Source organism: Dermacentor silvarum, chromosome 2 (genome assembly GCF_013339745.2).
Source record: "Dermacentor silvarum isolate Dsil-2018 chromosome 2, BIME_Dsil_1.4, whole genome shotgun sequence".
Lineage (NCBI taxonomy): Eukaryota > Metazoa > Arthropoda > Arachnida > Ixodida > Ixodidae > Dermacentor > Dermacentor silvarum.
In genome coordinates, this window is record NC_051155.1 from 12,815,123 (window position 1) to 12,835,147 (window position 20,025).

Here is a 20,025-nt window from a genome sequence, read left to right on the forward strand (position 1 = left end):
GAAGAGCACAACAGGCGCCTGAAAGTCGTCTTAAGGCCAACCTCCATGCAGCGAAAAAGCGACGAACTTTCGGCGGCGGCCACTCGGCGACGGCCGCCCGCCGCCCGACGTCAAAAAAATGTCACAGTTTCGCCCTAAGGGCGAAGCAATGAATGCGATAGCAACACAGCAATGTCATACGAAGTAAGGTGAGCGGCCTTGGTAGCAATATGAATTGTAGTAAACATGAGCTGATTAAGTAAGCAGGTGTGCTGCGGCGTAAGTAGACCGACATGAAGAGAGACTCGATGACCACGAGAAGGCGCGTGTGAAACGGTGGTGTTGATGAGAAGCGCTTCCCGTGGGCAGCGCGTGCGAAGGGACACACCTGTAGTGCTGCACTGCCGATCTGGGCAGCATTGCATGTGTAGCGTGCGTTGGAAAATGTGGCCCGACTATTACTAACTGAATGAACAAGCGTGGTGTGAGCGCGCACAAACAAACATGAATAGATCACACTGAATGACTGCAGCCAACGACTGTCAAAACGCTGGCAGCGCAACGTACCTTCGCCCGCGCAGCGGGCGAAGGTACGTGCGCTCTATCAACGGAAACTGAGCGGCATAAAGGTCGGAGCCGTGTGGAGATAAGAGACGGTGCGGTCGAACGAACGACGAGCGCGGTTGTTGGAAGCGTAGAAGTGCGCCCCCCCCCCCCCCCCCCCATGCTCCCTCCGGCGCTGGCTTCCCGCTTCCTGGCTTGCGCGTGGGAGAGATAAGAGACTGTGCGGAGCGACGAGCGCGGTTGTTGGCAGAGAAGTGCCCCCCCCCCCCCCGCTCCCTCCGGCGCTGGCTTTCCGCTTCCTTGCTTGCGCGTGGGAGATTGAGTGTGTTCGCTCTCCGTGATAGCGCGCGTCCCCCCACGCTTCCGCTGGGGCATACGGCGCGCGGCGAAGATTTTATCTATACGGAACGTCACGGCGGCGACGGCGACGGCGACGACGACGACGACGCCGACGGCAGAAATCCGGTTGAAGTGTCCATATAATTGCTATCGCAATAAAAAATGACAGTTCGCCGCCGATCCACTCTCTCAGATATTCGCCGCCCAGCGAACCAAGGCTTCTAGATCCTTTCAGTTGTCAAACTCCCCTTGCGGCGGCCGTCGATGCGTGGCCCCTTTTCGTTTCCGCTCAACAGGTGGCGCGGCGGCTACTGTTAGCCCGGCCGGGCTCGGCGCCCTACGCTGCGAAGCGTTTGTAGCTCGCCTAGCGAGTGCCGTTCTTTTAGTTGAAATTGCCAAATATGCACAGCGCGTCACCGATCTATTCGCAGCTTATTACGGACGTATTCCGAAGTTGGAAAAAGGCCACGACTTAGCCAACTGAACAAGGAAAGCACTTGCGTCCAAAGCTGCGACGGGCCACGCTTCACTGCGCTCGCCGTTTTCGTCTGCTAGAGCACGGCCGCTTTTTATCCAGCGGCCGTGGCTAGTTACTAGTAACTGAAAAAGAAAGAACTAAGACAAGAGCTTTGCTTCTTTCAATGAGTTTAAAGGTTATTATTACAGGAGCCGCATTGAGCGTGGCTTTACAAAAGACGAGTTTTTTTGTTCGCGATGGCTACTTTCTCTCGTGTTTCTAGGCGGCGGTTCGCATCTCTCGAATAGAAATGCATTCGCGTGGCAATAAAAAAGTTCAGTATTTGGCACGTGAGCGCGCACATGTGCTCATCGCAACCCAGCCGAGCAAGACTGCACTTTTCTAGCTCATCCAGGGCTTTCCAAAATAGGTCGCCACAGAGACCTGCCTGATCAATGGAAAATGATATGGAGTCATTTGCAATTCTTATGAACTGTAGCATCTTGATTGTTGGATGCTTGAGACTCCCTTCCTTAAAGCTCCGATATGTTGTCAAGTATGCATCGGAACCAACTAGTGGAACAGTTGAGCTGATGTCATGCAGGCACAACTCACACTCTGTGTGCTTGCTCATTTTCTGTATGACATATCCACATAAGTAGTATGTCACAGCATCATCTACACCGCCCCTGAAATAGCTGTGTTCGATGTCCATTCGCTCGAGAGAGCTTGAAGGACCAGAAGTAATTGCTAACAGTCTAGCCTCAATCTCATTTCTTAAACTAGCTCTGTTCAAGCGATGGACTGCTCGAGCAGTGTACAAAGCCTCTTCCACACTGACAAGTACAGCATTTGGTTCGCCTTGTACACTTCCACGTAGTGCTGTTTTGATGGGTGTGTAGAGGCTCAGCAGACGAAATATCTGCGAGAAATTCATGACGGTGGGGTGTGACTCATCTCCTCCAAATGATCGTGCAAGACCAAAACGCCGCTGAAAGAAAAATATACATATTAAAGTGGATATGTAAAACATCTATAAATTACATATTAAAAGGGAAACAAGGTTATTGTGGTAGGTACCTCCAAGGGGTCTTGGTTGAGCTTCGCAGTGAGCACATAAAGCGCTCATTTGTTGAACAGATAATTGATAATATCTAGTGTCGACAACAATGTGACACGTAAGGACTCCGTCGTCATTGCGACGCGAACAGCTTTGTACCTTTCTCGACTGCATTTTGCTCAGTCACATTCAAGACATCTAGGAACTGCTTCATGGTTTGGAAAAAGTTTTCACATGTTCACGCTAATACGAATCAAAACGACAGCATATGTAAGGTCAAGCTTCGGTTCTAGGATGAGATTTGGCCACTTGCCTGTATCTCTTTGGAATGATGCCTGATTCCGCTGCACGGAAGCTTGACGTTGAGTGCATCAAAAACATCGTTCAGCATTCTTGTGAATGTCTCAGTCCCTTCAGAGTCTTTCAAGCCAAGGACATTTGCTTCCCTATACACACGCAATCCAATTGATGTTCCACGGCTAAAGAGCTGTGCAAAAGAGAGAGAGAGAGAGATTGAATTTTTTTAATTTACGAACAGAAAGGCAACATGCTTGGACAGCAACAAGTTATACCTGTGTAGCCAGCCTGACGCTCATTTTGCGCAGGTTGTCAGGGGAAACATTTGCTTCGGTGAGTTTTGGCACAACACCGTACATGCTTCTTTTTTTTTCCGTTTCGTATAGGGTCACGTAATGCTGAAAGTTGATGCGAAGGTCGCCAGCCTGGAAGTAATAAAAAGAAATTGTTGAACTGTTTGGAAAATTCACACATTTTTTTCCTTACCATTCCATATGTGTGCTTCCTCAGGTGGTTTCGTATGCACTTCACAATATGCGGAACATCACAAATAAAGTAGATATTTTGTGAAGGTTCCCAGGGATGCTCAATGAAGTGGCATGTCGCATCCATTTTCCCTGACACTCCAAGCTGGCTCCACATAAACCTGTTGTTGCCAGCCCCATCACTGATCACAGCCAGCACTGACGCATTGTTCTTGTGCAGTTCCAGGATGCCGCTCATTACCAGTTCTGCAAGAACTTTTCCAGGAGCCGCTCCTTTTGTAGCAAAGCTTGCTATTGGCTGCACCCAGTCCTCAAACAGTGGCACGAACATCAGTACCAATGCATGATCAGCAAGATGATTTGCACTTGGTGCCATGACTTCACCATAGTCAATAAATCTATCCATTCTGCATGAGGCCTTATTGAAGGAGACGCCTCGCTTCAACTTTATCTCGTCTAGGAGCAATACACCTAGCCGTTTTAAGTGACTTTTGTTGCTGAAATGGCTTCTGACGCTGTTCAATGCAACTTGGTTGAATCCATACTTGCATGGTATTCCTGCTATTATTTGGCGAAGGCGAGCCTTTGATGGCAGTGGTAGCAGCTGCATATCAGCAAGTAAAGTGTAGGCCTTCGGGCTTGAGATTTGCAGTAACAAACATGTCATAAGCCATTCATCATCATATCGCTTCCGATTTTTTGACTTGGCTTTTGCAGGCATGAAGCTGTCTCGAAAGGTAGTTGCTGCCTGGCCGGAAGAATATGAAGAGAGCTGTCAATGGTCTCTTCTGTAATTGCACTAAGCTTTCTCTTCACCAGAATGACTTCTTCCTTCACTTTTTCTCGCCTTGAGGTTGCACGAATGGCTTTGCGACGCAGCAACTTCAAGCGAGCAGCCTGCTTTTTCTTGCCATCTTTTTGCTGCTTCGTCCGCTCCAAGAAAAGCTTCTCGAGAGTCCTGCACTGAGCACATGTAGCATTAACACTCAATACCTTGCATGTGTTGCGTATCCATGTTTCACCATACTTTGATGCCACCACTGACGAAGAGATTTTGGGGTACTTCTTTGCAGGACAGCCTTTACACAACTTCAGCTGTTCCACATATAGCAAGAGGCATGTGAAGTCTTCCATACACTTGAACTCAGTGGTCTGCTTCCCGGCGTACACACTGCGTGGCACAACTCGACCATCTGCACTGACAATTATAATGAGGCTGCCTGACAACACCACAGACATTTCTACAAGCGGGATATTCTTTCTTATCCCGAGCTTGTAGAAAACGACCATTGCATCAACAACGTCAAGGGACCAACCTCGAATTTTTCGTCCCTCTTTCGCCATGCGACTGAGTACGTGAAACACATTCTCCACCGGCATGCTGTCATTTGTAGACCAGCTCGCTTCGTCGTCGGCAACTCCGACAGCAGCATCCACACACTCACCATGTTTCTTCTGCCGCTTTTGTTTTGCTGGTGATCGTCTGTGAGCTGGTGCTTTGCGTTTCCGTGTGGGTTTCGAGAGATAACTTGGGCAATTAGGAAACAGGCGAGGCACGGCGTCTTCTTTCAGCGTCCATTTGTCGCCCGGTATGACCACAATTTCACCACGAATGTTGTGTTCGAAGACCTTGAAAATGTCGTCATTGTCGAAGTGGAGGTCGCAGACGGAACACGAACTTGAAAGCTTTCTGTCCAGCCCTGGTATGGCACGCTCCCACTGTTGAAGGCGCTCAGCATTGCGAGGTGCCCTGAAAAAATGTCTCTTGTCGTCCACGGATCCCGCGGAGTCGTAGCCGCTTTTACAGCCTGGAACGAAGCAGCGTGGCATAGTTCAAGCAATTGGAAGCGCAATGCACAAACATAAAATAACGCGAGCGTGAGCGCAAACGTGACAAAACGACGGCTACACACACAGCGGCGACCTGCCCATAACGTGCTGTTACGCTGCGCTTTGCCGGGCTAACTTAAAGCCCCTTGATGTTAGAAAGTAGCGACACGCTTTGATCTACGCCGCAACGCCCTCGCCGGCGCGGTCATCCTCCTCTTTTATTGCGATAGCAATTATATGGACACTCAAAAGCAGATTTCTGCCGTCGGCGTCGCCGTCGCCGTGAGGTTCCGTATGACGTCAATGGAGATGAAATCGTCGCCGCACGCCGAACGCTGTATGTGCGAGTGAAAGGGCGCGAGGGGCGCGCGATTTCACGGGAAGTGAACGCACGGCGGAGAACAAACGCGCGTTCTGCGCCGTGCTCGCTTAAGGGCTGCAGAAGTAAGCGTCTCTTTCCTCCTTTACAATCACCATATATGTAGAGCAAACGCGCCTTCTTCCGACGCGCGAGAGGCCGTGGGGGAGGGGGGGGGGAGGGGGAGGGAAGGGAGGCGACGTTTAGCTGCGGCACCAAGTGCCTATTTATATCAGAGGCTTCGGCAACAGTCACCAACGCCGCACGCATTTTGAGCGAACGCGGGCAAAACGCCGAAGGCGTCGACAATAGTTCTGCGTGTTGCCGGTGCTGCTGCATGTCCAAGTTTATACAGCTGATAAAGCTAATATCATTACTCCGTATAGCTCTCTACAAATTTGCTATCGCAATTGATGCTTCGCCTTTCAGGTGAAACTGCGACAACTTTTTTCTTCCCCTCTTTCGCGGAGGCAGCGCATCCGCCACGCTGAATGGCTGCGGCGCTCGAGACTACCCCGTCAGGTGACCCTGACGTCACGAAAACGGCGCGAAACTTGCTTTCGCGCGCCTTTAGTTTCTCCCGCTCGCCATGAGCAGTCCAAGTGGTGGTCGCCCTGCCGCTCCGAACGTGTGTTTCCCAAGTTTTTCCATCCTTTCGTAGGAATCTTACCCCCGTATTCCGAAATGCAACTTCGCTTCAAGTCCGTGCTTGACTTGAATTAAGTGACGCCTATTGTGAACACGCCGAAGCAAACGCAAAGAACGTCCAGGGCATGTTCACAATAGGCGTCACTTAATTCAAGTCAAGCACGGACTTGAAGCGAAGTTGCATTTCTGAATACGGGGGTGAGATTCGTTCTCCGTGAAAATGCCTTGCTGCTGCGCGTTTCAATGCAGCAGCAGGCCAGAGAAAGGGCAAGCCTTATTTTATATCCCCCGAGGTGAACGGATTGTCGTGCGTCGGAAGCAGTGGCTCCATAACATCGGGAGAAGGGATTTCGCCCCTTCTAAGCACGCCGTTCTTTGCGAGGTGAATGTTGCAGCTTTCCTCATATTTGTGGATGAAGTTGCATGAAGATTTTAATGCTCTTCGCATAGCCGGACTCTTCGTTCAGTTTAATACAGAGCACCGATAACTGTGCATATAGTTTTTTTTAAAGTGAGTCGGCTGAAATTTTCGTTGACTCTTCGAGCCGTGACAAAGCTTTTTGTGTTTTCGCGCGTGCGTTAGTTTTCAAATGTATGTAATTTGTGAGTTAATGCCTGTAACTAATATTTTGTAGTTGTGTGCGTGTGTGTGTGCGTGTTTGTGTATGTGCGTGCTTGTGTGCGCGTATGTGTGTGCATGTATGTGTGTGTGCGCGTGTGTGTGTGCGTGTGATCCTTGCGCCTGATACTTGTGAAGCCAAGGAACTATTTTACTCTTATTGCGTGCTTATTGTATCTTTGCAAAGTTTCAATACTGCGAGCATTTTTTTTCTTTGTGTACTTTACGTTGCGAAGGCATGAACCGCAATATATAGGTAGATAAGTGGTATTATGTATTATTAGCGCATGCTCATTAAGTACAAGCCACGCGCGTCTGATAATCTCCCTCAATTCTGATAAACTTGACATCTTGAAGTCTGTAAGTTAATTATCAAGTGCCAGTCTTAGCAGTTTCCGTGTAAGCAATCAGCTTTTTTTTTTCTTGAGAGAGAGAGACTTAGGTTACTCCCAGAGGTGATGGAATGTAATGTCTCGTCGTTTCATAGTGACGGAATACAGGCGCGTGTGTAAAGTTCTATGTTGGCTGTTTCGCAAACACAGCACGTATTTCGGACAGTGGCATTGGTACAAAGGCTCTTGGCCCACTCATTTTGGCGAATTCACTTCAAGTAAACTATCACATTTCTTCTTGGTTACCTTCTCTGAGCCTTTTAAGAGCGAAGATAGTGAACGAAATTCTCGTTTATACTCTACGCTGCTTATTGTATGCACCCAATACACCTCCGCGTTACGGACAACCCAAGTGGCGACGTAGAGGTAAACAGCTCAGCCACTGCTTGGTACTTAATTTTTCGGAGCGCTTCCGCTTGTATTTATCGAAGCGTCCTGAAAAAATGGCACGACGTTCTATCAGAAACGTACTTTCGTCAGGACAGTTTCACAAGGAATAAATTCCCATACAACGCTTCAAAGGGCCGAATAAACAAGCGTGCACATTGATTCTAATGCGGCTGCAGCGAGCCACTGGAGGGTTCAGCGCCGCGCCAGCCCGGTGAGGGGGAGAAATCCGAGGAGAATTGAGGAGGAAAGCGCGCGAGTGGGGGAGAGTGTCGCTACTTTCTAACATCAAGGCTAACTTAAAGCCCCTATATTTATAAAAGTAGCGCCATTCTTAGATCTTGCCGCCACCACGCTCACCCCGGCGCTTCCACCTCGCCCTCTCTTAGCCGCCTCCTGTCGCCCCAGCCTCCTCCGCTCCCCCTTTGGCCAATCCGTGTCACGTGGAAGTTCGCGTCGCGCTTTTGTATATTTTTTTCTTTCCAGCGCGCTCCGACTGCCATTCTCGGGCCTGTGCGACGAAAGTGCTGTACGCACAAACGGATCAAACGTGTTATGGACAAGAACTTCGTTGTGATGGCATGCTGCTGCGCCTTAAGTTGCCGCAACCGACAAGGCGAGGGCAAAAGGCTTTTTTTGTTTACCATCCGGCGTGCGCAAACGCTTGCTGCACACTTGATATTTGCGCCATCTCGCATCGTCGCGTTGCTACTTCCAAAACGGCATTATTAAGACCAGTTACTGACTGACGAAGCAAAATCGCGCCTCAAAAACGTCTCCGCAGGGCGCGATCGAAGTTTTCCTCGGATTTCCTCTGGTAGCACGTTAGCTGTCGTCTGCCACGGCAGGCCCGACGCAGGCGGCGCCACTGTCGATATCGCGCCTCGATCGCGCTGGTCGCACCGAGCGCGATAGTGGAACGGAGGAGGAGGGAAGTGGATGGCGCTACTTTTCTTATATAGGGGTTTTAGGCTAACTTAAAGTCCCTTGATGTAGGAAAGTACCGCCACTCTTTGTACTTTGCCGCCGGCGCGCGACCTCCTCGCCTCCTGCTCGCCCCTCGCGAGTCCCCTCCGCGACAGACAGCCTTGGGCGCGTTTTCCTGCACGATGATTGGTCTCCCTGCCGTTGCGCTTGGAAACGAGCGGAGCTTGCGTTTTGCTTGTGTTTTGCTTTTTCGTTCGCGCCATTTTGCGCCTCATCTCGGCTGGCTCGGCGTATAGAGAACGTCGCGCGCTAACATTGCACGCTGTTTCGAGCACTGTCTGCTGGCGCTATGCCGTGCTGCTGCGCATATAACTGCAGCAAGAAGCGTGATGATGGCTATGCAGTTTTTACGATACCGCAAGGAAAGCATGATGGCTTGCGCAAGAAGCAGTGGCTGCACAGCATTGGCCGGAAGAACTTTGTTCCGACAAGGAACAGTGTTGTTTGCGAGGTAAGGCGCCTTTCTCATTGCTCGTATCAAAGCATCCCCTAATGCTGCATTTTTTCAATTCTTCCGGCCTGCTCATTAGCGCTTTTGCGGCGGCAATTTGTACGTTGCATAAAAATGGGGTTCTCCTCATAATGCTGAATATTCTGCTGGGACTCCATCACCTCGCACTTCGTCAACTCTTATTCAATCGGAAATGACATATTTGTACACTAGCATTGTTTCTCATTCTGAATATTATATGATACTCTTCTACGTTATCTGTATGTTGTCAAATAACGTTTTTTGCGCGTGCACGAAAATAAAGCATCTTACTGACCATTCTTTTTGTTTTTTGTGTGATAAATGTTTTTCTGATGTCTAATCAAAATCATAATTTTAACTATCCGCCTACTACACAATTTAATGGTATGTTGGTGTGAACCATCAAAATATCTTTTCCAGAGGCGTTTCTTTTGCCTAAAAATATGGAATGCCTTCTCCCATAGGTATACCGATTATATTTAAGCTTCATTGACCCCGACGCCTAAAATATAATCTGTAAATACATTTCCTCTGATGCTGTTATTGTGGGTGATGAGTGGCTGCCCGCACCGTTTCATCGCACTGAAATTGCGCAACCGTCCTATTCAATGCAGAAACCACAGCGCAAAAACTACTTTGACATTGAGACAAACACATGGACGGACGATGCTCTCGCCAGTAATTCATTATAAGAAGGCACACTGAATATAATACCTGCGGTGCACATGCGCACACATACAAGAAAAAACTGCCAAACATAGAGCGATCTGCCACAAGCAATACTAGACCAGATGCAAAAAGTAAAACAGCGTATCGTGTGGCAGAAAAAATAACTGGAGTATAGAACTCGCCTCAAAGCTCCTTTTACATCAGTGTGTGTCATTCATACGGCTTTAAGATAAAACCAGCCTCCTCATAAACGTTGCCTTCAACATTCTCCATGCTGTTATCAACATTTTTCAAAATATTCTACGCCACTGGGGCGCGCAACTGGCCCAAAATAATGCGCCTCCATCGAATTCTGCGGCCCGTCCGCGGGAGCCCAGGCGCAATAGCGTGCCGTGCGCAGCGCGCGCAGCCGGCGGGCGAGGAGAATTGAGGAGGAAAGCGCGCGCGCGGAGGAGAGTGTCGCTACTTTCAAGATCAAGGGGCTTTAGGCTAACTTAGAGTCACTGGAAAAACAGAGTACCGCAAAGGTACGCGGCATGCTGGCAACATTGGGTGGCGGCGGCCATATTCCTTCCAGACTGCTGACGCGCTGTAGCGGTGCCAGTGTTTATAGAGGTGCTGTGCTGTTGACAAGCATTCGTAATCATGCTGTAGCCGGTTTGCAATAAAACTTACTATTTTACAGCCTCCCTGTATAAGGGACACCATACCATTTGTCCCCGAATTGCTTCATGCTGTCAGCAAAATTCGCATTTTCAGAACAGCATGCAGTCACAAAGTAAGATGTGGAGGCAAGCAACATATTGTAACGCCTTGGTTGAGGCGAAAGGAAGAAGAGGAGGACGACGAATCCTTTGGTGTGCGGAGCGCAGAAAGAAACCGCGGCTGGACTGCTTTCCTAGACTCTCATCCATCACCTGTAAATAAACACGCCTCATCCGTAACAGTTTTGTGGTGGAAGGTGCTGGGTACTCAACCACGCAACACGGTTCTGCAACCACCTGATCTGCGCCGAAGTCGCCGCCTTGCTGGACTGCCGCCGCTGCCGCTGGTGGTCGAGATGTCTCGCGGTGAAGACGGAACCCGGACTGTACCAGTTCCTACAGCTGCAGCCCCTGCCCTGGTTACAGCGGCCCCTTCAGTACCTGCTTCAGCCGTGGCTGGTCCCTGGCAGCGTCAGCACCTGATAGAGCCTCGTACATTTGGAGGCAAGTCTGGCGAGGACGTGGATGAGTGGCTCACTCACTACAAACGGGTGAGCAACTATTACCATTGGGATGCGGCAACTCAGCTGTCCTACGTCGTGTTTTTCTTAACGGACACGGCACTTGTGTGGTTTGACAACCATGAGGACACCCTCACGACTTGGGATCGGTTCGTGTCGGAAATAACGGAGTGTTTTGGGGACTCAGTCGCGAAGAAGAAGCAGGCTGAACAAACGCTGCTGCAAAGAGCCCAAGTGCCAGGCGAGACGTGCACGACGTATATTGAGGCTATATTGAAGCTCTGCAAGAACGTCAACCCTCGCATGTCAGAGGAGGACAAGGTCGGCCACCTCTTAAAAGGAATTGCCGAGGATGTATACCACTTTCTCATCGGCAAAGAGAACCTTGCTACAGTAGCTGACGTCATACGGCATTGTCGTACATTCGAGACCCTGAAGATGCGACGTATCACGCCTAAATTCGGTCGGTTACCGAATGTGACTACCGTTGCGAGTGTTGACGACTACACGTCCCTTGATCTCGCGTCTACAATACGTGAGATAGTACGGGAAGAGCTCACCCGACACGTGAACTCGACACCTTATGATGCTACGCCAATCCCAGCCCCCGCTCATCATGTTTCCATCGCTGCAACGGGCGTAGAAGACTACAACTACAGTTCTCGCTCGCCACCGAGGCCGCAGCCCAATCATTACCCAGAGTCGCGGTACGAACGCCGCTTCAGCTATCCTCGTCAGCCGGCCGCTACACACCAGGAGCCGCGTGAAGATGCATTTGTCCCACAGCGTCGCGACAATGCTTTTCAGGAGTACAACGCACATCGCCAACCTCCTGTGTGTTATTGTTGTGGTGCTACCGGACACATAGCTCGGTTCTGTCGTCGGCGCAGGGAAACATCCCGAGACGATCGGCCATCAACGTTTCTTCGCGCCGGCAATGGTCACAACACGATCCCTGGTCCGCCTATTCCAGGAGAACCTCACGGCAAGAGAATCGGCGCAATAGTTCACCCGCTTCTGACCGTAGTTTGACACCTCCGTCCGCCCGACTACGCCACTCGCCTTCACCGCGACGGCGGCTATCACCACCGCCACCGCCGGGAAACTAGCCGGCGCGACCGATGGAGGTGAGGTCGCACAAAATGACTTACCTGAGATGCCTCCGCCAGTTACGATGTTTAGGAACAAGATAAAGGTGTTAATAGATGGAGTATGTGCAACGGCTTTAGTGGACACTGGTGCAACCATTTCTGTTATGAGTCGTTCCTTCAAAGATCGCATTGGTCAAAAAGTTATGTTTTCTTGGCACCAATCTACAAGATTTCGTGGTGTCGGCGGAGAAATACTTCATTCTCTGGGAGTTTGCGTCGTTCACGTCTTGTTGGCCGGAAAGGTGTTCCCAACTGAATTCCTGGTTCTGCAGCGGTGTACGCACGACGTTATTCTCGGTATTGACTTTCTGCAAGAGTGTGGCGCTTTCGTCGACTGTGGCACCGGCGAACTTTCAGTCAGCAGTGAAGTTGTTCCTGCCCTCTGTGACGAGCTGCCACCCGCGGAAGACACACTGGTTGTTTCCGATGAACTGACAGTGCCACCATGGTGCATGCGGTCAGTTGCCGTGTTCGCTTCCGTCTCTGCCGTATCTCCCTTTGATGCCATCGTTCAACCTCTCACCGGTCAGTGTGCTAAGAAAGACATCTTAGTGTCTCGCTGTATTGTGTCGATTAACAACCGAGTAACGTCTTTGTGGGCACTTAACTGTTCGCCAGCGCCTGTTATACTTCCTCGAGGAATGAAGCTCGCCATCTTTGATGGTGTCAACGGAAATTCTATCGCTGCCGTTGACGACGACGATCAAAAACGCTTGGCCGTAGACGAATGCAGTTGCTCCTACGAGTCGCAGATTCTGAAGATGGTTAGTAAGAACCTACGGTCACACGAGCGACAAAGATTGGTTGAGCTATTGGAAAGACATGCTTCTGTATTTGACTTCTGCGAAAAGGAGAAGCGACCATCTTTACCCTGTTCTCGAGCTCAGCACAGAATCGATACAAGTTCTGCTCATCCGGTCCGACAAAAACCTTACCGAGTGTCGTCTTCGGAGCGGAAAGTTATTGCTGAACAAGTTCAGGATATGTTGCAGAAGGGCGTTATTGAGGAATCGTGCAGCCCTTGGGCAGCACCTGTCATTTTGGTGAAGAAGAAAGACGGCTCTTGGCGGTTTTGCGTTGATTATAGACGATTGAACGCGCTCACAAAAAAAGATGTATATCCACTACCTCGGATAGACGATGTCATAGATTGTCTGCATTCGGCTTCCTACTTTTCTTCACTAGATCTACGATCAGGGTATTGGCAGATCCCTATGCACCCTGCTGACAAGGAAAAGACTGCATTCATGACGCCTGATGGACTTTATCAATTTAATGTTATGCCGTTTGGGCTTTGCAATGCCCCCGCTACTTTTGAAAGATTTATGGACTCCATTCTTCGTGGTTTAAAATGGGAGGTATGTTTGTGCTATCTAGATGACGTTGTCATTTTCGGACGTACTTTCGAAGAGCATAGCACCCGTTTAAACCTCGTTTTAGACTGCGTCGAAAAGGCCGGCTTGGTTTTGAATTCCAAGAAGTGCCGGTTTGGCGAACGACAAGCATTAGTCCTTGGTCACCTGGTTGACAAAGATGGTGTCCGGCCAGACCCCCGTAAGATAGAAGTAGTCAGTGCCTTTAAACCACCTCAGTCACTAAAAGAACTCCGCAGCTTCCTGGGTTTATGCTCCTACTTTCGACGGTTCGTGCCCAGATTCGCGGACATTGTCTATCCTTTGACAAGCCTATTGCGAAAAGACAGCCCATACGAGTGGACACCTGAATGCGACGCGGCATTCTCTCAACTCAAGTTCCTGCTGACTTCAGAACCCATTCTTCGTCACTTCGATCCGTCTGCTCCTACTGAAGTGCACAGTGACGCCAGCGGAATTGGCATCGGTGGAGTGCTTGTTCAGCGCCATCATAATCAAGAGTATGTGGTTGCCTATACGAGCCGTTCTCTCAGCAAGGCTGAACGAAACTATACTGTGACGGAGCAAGAATGCTTAGCGGCTGTCTTTGCTGTTCAAAAGTTTCGTTGCTACCTCTAGGGCGTCCATTCAAAATTGTAACCGACCACCATTCCCTGTGTTGGCTTGTTACCCTCCGTGACCCCTCCGGTCGTCTAGCACGCTGGGCTTTGCGGCTCCAAGAATTTGATTTCAATGTGTCGTACAAAAGTGGAAGACGTCATGCCGACGCTGACTGCCTTTCTCGCCTTCCACTGTCGACAACAGAGGATAACGCGGACAACCTCGACACCTGCTTTGCTGCTGTCTCTCACGCGTTTCCTGACGCCACCGTATTCCAGCGGGAACAGCGCAACGACTTATGTTTGGACCCCCTTTTCGCCGATGCCTGCAGTCCCAAGGCCAGTGGTCGCTTTTGCCTTCGCGATGGACTGTTATACAAGACAAATTATTCAGCAAGTGGCGCGCGGTATTTGCTGGTTGTTCCCCAAAGCCTGCAATGTGACATTCTCCGTGTCATGCATGATGATCCGACTTCAGGCCACCTTGGATTCATTCGCACCTTACATCGAATACAGGAGCGGTTTTACTGGCCTAAGATGCGACATTCCACTAAGCAATACGTCTCGAGCTGTGACAAGTGCCAGCGTCACAAGCGACCGACAAGTGCTCCGCAAGGCCTTCTTCATCCTGTAGCGCCGCCTACTACACCTTTCGAGCAAGTTGGTGTCGATCTGCTAGGACCGTTTCCACGATCTTCGAACAACAACCGCTGGGTCATCGTCTGTGTCGATCACCTAACTAGATACGCGGAAACAGCTGCGATATCTTCCTCCACCGCTACCTGCGTCGCTGCCTTCTTATTACGCTACGTAATCCTTCGTCACGGTCCGCCTCGCGTTATCATCAGCGACCGTGGTCGCCAATTCGTCGCTGACGCCGTGGAAGAATTGCATAGACTCTGCAAGTTGCAGTTCCGCCACTCAACACCATATCATCCCCAGACGAATGGCCTTGTCGAACGTACCAACCGTACCCTGACCAACATGCTGGCTATGTATGTATCATCCAATCACAGGAACTGGGATGACATCTTACCGTTTATTACCTACGCCTACAATACAGCGAAGCACGAAACTACGGACTTCACACCTTTCTACCTGCTCTACGCTCCGACACCACGCAGCTGTCTGGATACCATTTTCCCCTTTACACTCCATACAGCGGACTCAGTTGCCGAAACTTTGTGCCGTGCTGAAGAAGCGCGACAAATTGCTCGACTGCGTACTCTGGCATCACAAGATCGCTCCAAGGAGCGGTATGACCGCCGCCATGACTCAGTGTCATTCGAAAAAGGTGACTTGGTGTGGCTGTGGACCCCTCAGCGCAGACGAGGGTTATGCCAAAAGTTCCTGGCTCAGTATACCGGTCCCTTCACAGTCATCGACCGCATTAGCGATTTAACGTATGTGGTCGCCCCTGTAAGGTCACCAGGACGCCGCTCTAGCGCTACTCAACTTGCGCATGTTACGCGCCTCAAGCGATATTACTCCAGCGCTCAGCCCTAACTCCCGTGGTGGGCTTCGTCTGCGAAACGGGGAATGTAACGCCTTGGTTGAGGCGAAAGGAAGAAGAGGAGGACGACGAATCCTTTGGTGTGCGGAGCGCAGAAAGAAACTGCGGCTGGACTGCTTTCCTAGACTCTCATCCATCACCTGTAAATAAACACGCCTCATCCGTAACAATATTTATTTCACAATAGTCACAACAACAATTTATTTCGTCAAGCATGACAACAGCATACCGGTCTTCCGATTCAACTCTTGGTTTCTCAAAATCATCAGGAATGAAATGGTCCTATAGTTTGTCCATGGAGAAAACAAAGAAAAATAGGAATGTTAATAACCCTACCCTGTGACAGTGCTCAAAATATCTAAACTGTAAATAGTCGCAAAAAACAGAGTCAGGAAAGCTATAGAAGACATTTTGAAGCAACATTTTCTGTATAGACCTGGTGCTTGTTCAAAACACGTTATTCATGGGAACCGCCTCCTTTTACTCTGTAGCACAACACGCTCACTTGAAATGCATGTTTGTTGTTTCCATCGAGCCGCGCGAATCAAGCACTGCAGCTTGCTTGACATGTATGTACGTTTTCTTCAAACGCGGCTCGCAAACCGAATGAAACAGTGGAGAGCTTGCTAGGAAGTTCGTACTGCGATGTCTTCAACAGCACTAAGTAGAGGAGCTTACTTGAAACATAGGTACTGGGCGATTTTCAATAGCGCAAAACAAAGCGAGCCGTGCAAACCGAACAGTTTACTGGAATCAATAGCACAAAGCAGAGCGGGTCGCGCGAACCAGAGACCCTACTTGAAAGATAGGTACTGGGCGATTTTCAATAGCGTGAAGCAAAGCGAGCCACGCGAACAGAACAGCTCACTCAAAACCACGTGTGCTAGCTACATAGTGTTCAATAGCCGCACCCAGAGCGATGAGCGTGAACCGGACAGGTAAAGTTTAGCGGTCACACGCAAGTACAGTCACTTGAAAGCAATAACTGTCCAGCAAACTAGTTATTCAAGAAACTTACCTCGCACAAGCGGGTGTTCTTCGAGGGCGCGAAGTTTTTGCGGCCAATTCTATGGAGCCACGCACAACGTCGTTCACCGTCGTCCTTCCCGCACGGAATACAGAAAAATGCCTTCCCGGACTCCGTTCGCTTGCTACACCCGAAGGCGCAGCAACCAGGCATGATGATGGATTATTTCTGACGCCTGTGTTCGCAAGCGCAACGCAAGCGTTGAACGGAACGGCCAAGTGCTCTCCGTGTGCGGTGCGTACGCTACGGGTTCGACGTGCCAACTGAAAGGGCTTGGAAGGGATATGGCGGCAAAAGGTCACGTGACACGAGCGCCCCAATCACCGGTGGCCGCGGCAGGCGGCGGCGCGCGGAAAACAAATGCGATACTCTAAAAATTTTCCAGTGACTCTAGGCTAACTCCGTCGTGCGCGCCCCCTCGCGGCGCGCAACGGAAAGGCGTCGGGCGGCGCTCCGCAGTTTGAGAACTCTAGGGTGCCTCGATGCCAGCGCCGCCGTTCAGGGTGGTGCCAACCTTTGACCGCCCCCGCGCTATAGTGCCTAGAATATGCACTGTACCCGCGCCGCCGCTTTCTCGCTGCGACGCCATATTGTGTCACAGCGAGCCGTTGCGATTGCTTGGTGCCGGTGCTGAGTTCGAGGCACAGTGCGCGCGGATGCTTCGCGGACACTTCTACTTGCTAGACAGTGTTCAGCCGCATGATTGACAAGCTATCAAGTGCGTAAAGGACTGCGTTGTTTTCGCTTCCCCCGGGACCCAGAGCGACGGAAGAGATGGGAAGCCCAAGTAAAGCGCGATCACTGGAAGGCAACGGATAACTCCTGCATTTGCAAGGTAAGTGTCAAGAATGTTTAGACTACCGCACCGTGTTTTTCATTTAAATAAGAAAGTATTCTCTGATCCTCGCTCACGAACAAAGTAAGCACTGCACCGATGCTGTCTGAGTAGCGTATGGTTTGCGAGCGCGCGTCGCATAGGCTTTTTTCGTTTTGATGGGCGCAGTCTGTACCCTTATTTTAAGGACTGACGAAGATGCTTAGCCGCGAAATAGTCTTACATTAGCTACGAATCGTCACGTAAGCCACCTATTTTCCTTTTTCACGGGAAGCACACATCGTGTGTGTCTCTTGTTTCTTTTTTTTTCGGTACTGGTTATTTGGGACTAAAGAACGCAGTGCTTCGTCTGGGGAGAGCGGCTGTTTTGTACGTGGTAAGCGAAACATTGTGATTTTCTCTGATTTCTCAGGAGATATCTTGCGGACCTCAGGGTGTTAGGTTACATAGCTGATTTTTTAGACTTCTACATATTTGTAGCGTGGTGATCGTAAGCCGATGGTCATTCGTGCTCATTCCCGATCGTAGTGGGTACTGTGACGGTCTTTAAATACCTGTGCACGGTATGCCCAGGTGTAGTAGAGTTAAGGGGCATCATGGGACCAAAATGTTTCGGCGCTTTCTGGCATGGTGTCTGTTGTAGCCTGTGCATTTCTTCGAAACGTGTGAAGCGAGGTAATACAGCATTGCTTCTGCTAAAATTTATTTTTAAGCACTGTAATGGGTTCTCTGTATTTACAAGGCAACTTTTCATATCAATAATCACTTTTGTTGTTTTACCTGTACTTAGAAACACTTTGAAGAGGACCAGTACGAGGGAAATCGACAGGATGGGCGCCGTCTGTTAAAGTCAACAGCCCTACATCATCATGGACTATATTTTCGAAGTGAAAAACATTGCTAATCTGTATTTGACTGTCTTAGTTTCATTTACGGTATTTGTACGTGATATGTATGCAGTGTTGTTTATTTTTTCAATGTAGTTATCAGTGTTCTAATGGTTATTTATGAAATGTTCTGTACTCGCCATCGATGTGTTTGGCTGATGCGACGTATTCGATGGTAGCTGATGTATGTATTCTGGCTGGATATCTGGCTGGATGTCTTGATTAATATTACCCGCGGTTGCGTTTTCTTGTTTGCATTCTTGTTTTCGATTTATATTGTGTGTAATAAGGTTGATGTACTCACTTGAACCCCCCCCCCCCATGTAATGAATAAATAAAAAAAAAACTCTTCTCTATCCCGAATTGTGTGTCGAGCCTACCTTGCGAATTAATTTTTTTATCTCGTCTTTCAACATAACCTTCAGGCGCCACACAGTACATATAATTTTTCATGTACATATCTCTTTCATGATTGATTGTACTAGACATTATAAGTAAATGTATTTTGTGCATCGTTTGATTTCTTGTGTGTACTACGCAAGATTGACACAGACAAGTTACGTTACATTTTTCTCTACAGCACTAACTAAACCTTATTTTCACATCGCAGTTATTTTTACACCAGCTTAATCCTGTCAGCACACAGTTTTGTGGGCAAAAAAAGCAAAAATTGCGCGTAGATATCGTCAAATAATTGCAACGAACGCGAAGAGCACGCGCAACGCAAGGGAAACTAACCGCCGTGCGCGAGTGGCTGGCTACGGTAAAGGAGGCGTGACGTGTAAACCAAAATACAACAGCGAAAAAGAAAAACTTCCACACACAGGGGGTCGCAAACCTTATATACCAAGCATCGAAGCGCAAAAAAAATAGTGCGTATTTTAAACATACACACGGCATAATAAATGTGATTGAATTAGGCAATTTGGGGCATGTTCCCGGCGCCATACATTTACGTCTTCGACCTTCGACGAGTTAACGGCTATTGGTTATAAAGATATGCAGATGGGACACCGATAAAAAAATCCTCATCAAGGCAAAGCACTTGGAAGCGCGCCGCGAGGAGACTTTATGAACGCAAGCGTAGCTGAGTCTCAGCTCGTGTGACACAATATGGCGGCGCCAGCGGGGTTGTCTCCACCCTGGACGGTGGCGCTGGGCATCGAGGCACCCTATGAGAACTCAGCGAACCGCCGCCGCCGGAAGTCGTAGCGCGCGGCGGAGAGCGTTGACCAATCGGGCCACAGCGCAAAGGTTGACTTCCGTCGGTCGCCCGTCGACGGGAGTTTGGTTGTTGACGTTTGGCTACTGTTCGGCCATTTCCTACCTTCGTTTCAAACGCTTGTTTTCCAGCGCTGTTTCACCTCATTGTTGCTTGTTGTGAATAATATGTGGTCACGGCTTGTTTTGTGTATTCCATGTAGTTAGAGGCTTCGCTTCCCGATGATTCTCTGCCCATGCATACCCGCAACACGATGCCTTGCGTACCGCCGTGTTTTGGAAAGAGGTGTTTTGATTGAAGCTTACAGGTGTAGTTCACTGGTACATCCGAGAAAAACGCGAGCTAAAGCATCGCGTAGGAGCGGCATATGAGCGGCTCGCTACTTTAAGAGGCAAAAAAGCCTTCTCGCAAGCCACGTACTTAAAACATGGCGGTGGTCCCCACTGCGGCTTCGAACTGAATTTGGCGTGGCTTTTGTAGAATTCGCTTCGTTCGTAGCAAATGACTGCGTGAATGGCTTTCGCTTAGTCTCACGCTGCTTCGACGACAGTGTATTGGATAACCTTATAGATTTTTCGAGATCGCTTCTTGTTTCAAACGACACGAAGCCTAACGAGGGAAACCGATGATGGCTGATGATGGTTTATTGG

At 49.5% G+C, this 20,025-nt stretch overlaps 1 protein-coding gene and 1 pseudogene across 1 annotated transcript in view; one reads left to right on the plus strand and one right to left on the minus strand.

The window, feature by feature from the left end:
• LOC119441323 (uncharacterized) overlaps positions 1–20,025 on the plus strand; it is a 175,015-nt gene that overhangs the window by 144,406 nt on the left and 10,584 nt on the right. The window lies entirely within an intron of this gene.
• Positions 1,569–5,078, minus strand: LOC119441322 (uncharacterized; annotated as a pseudogene).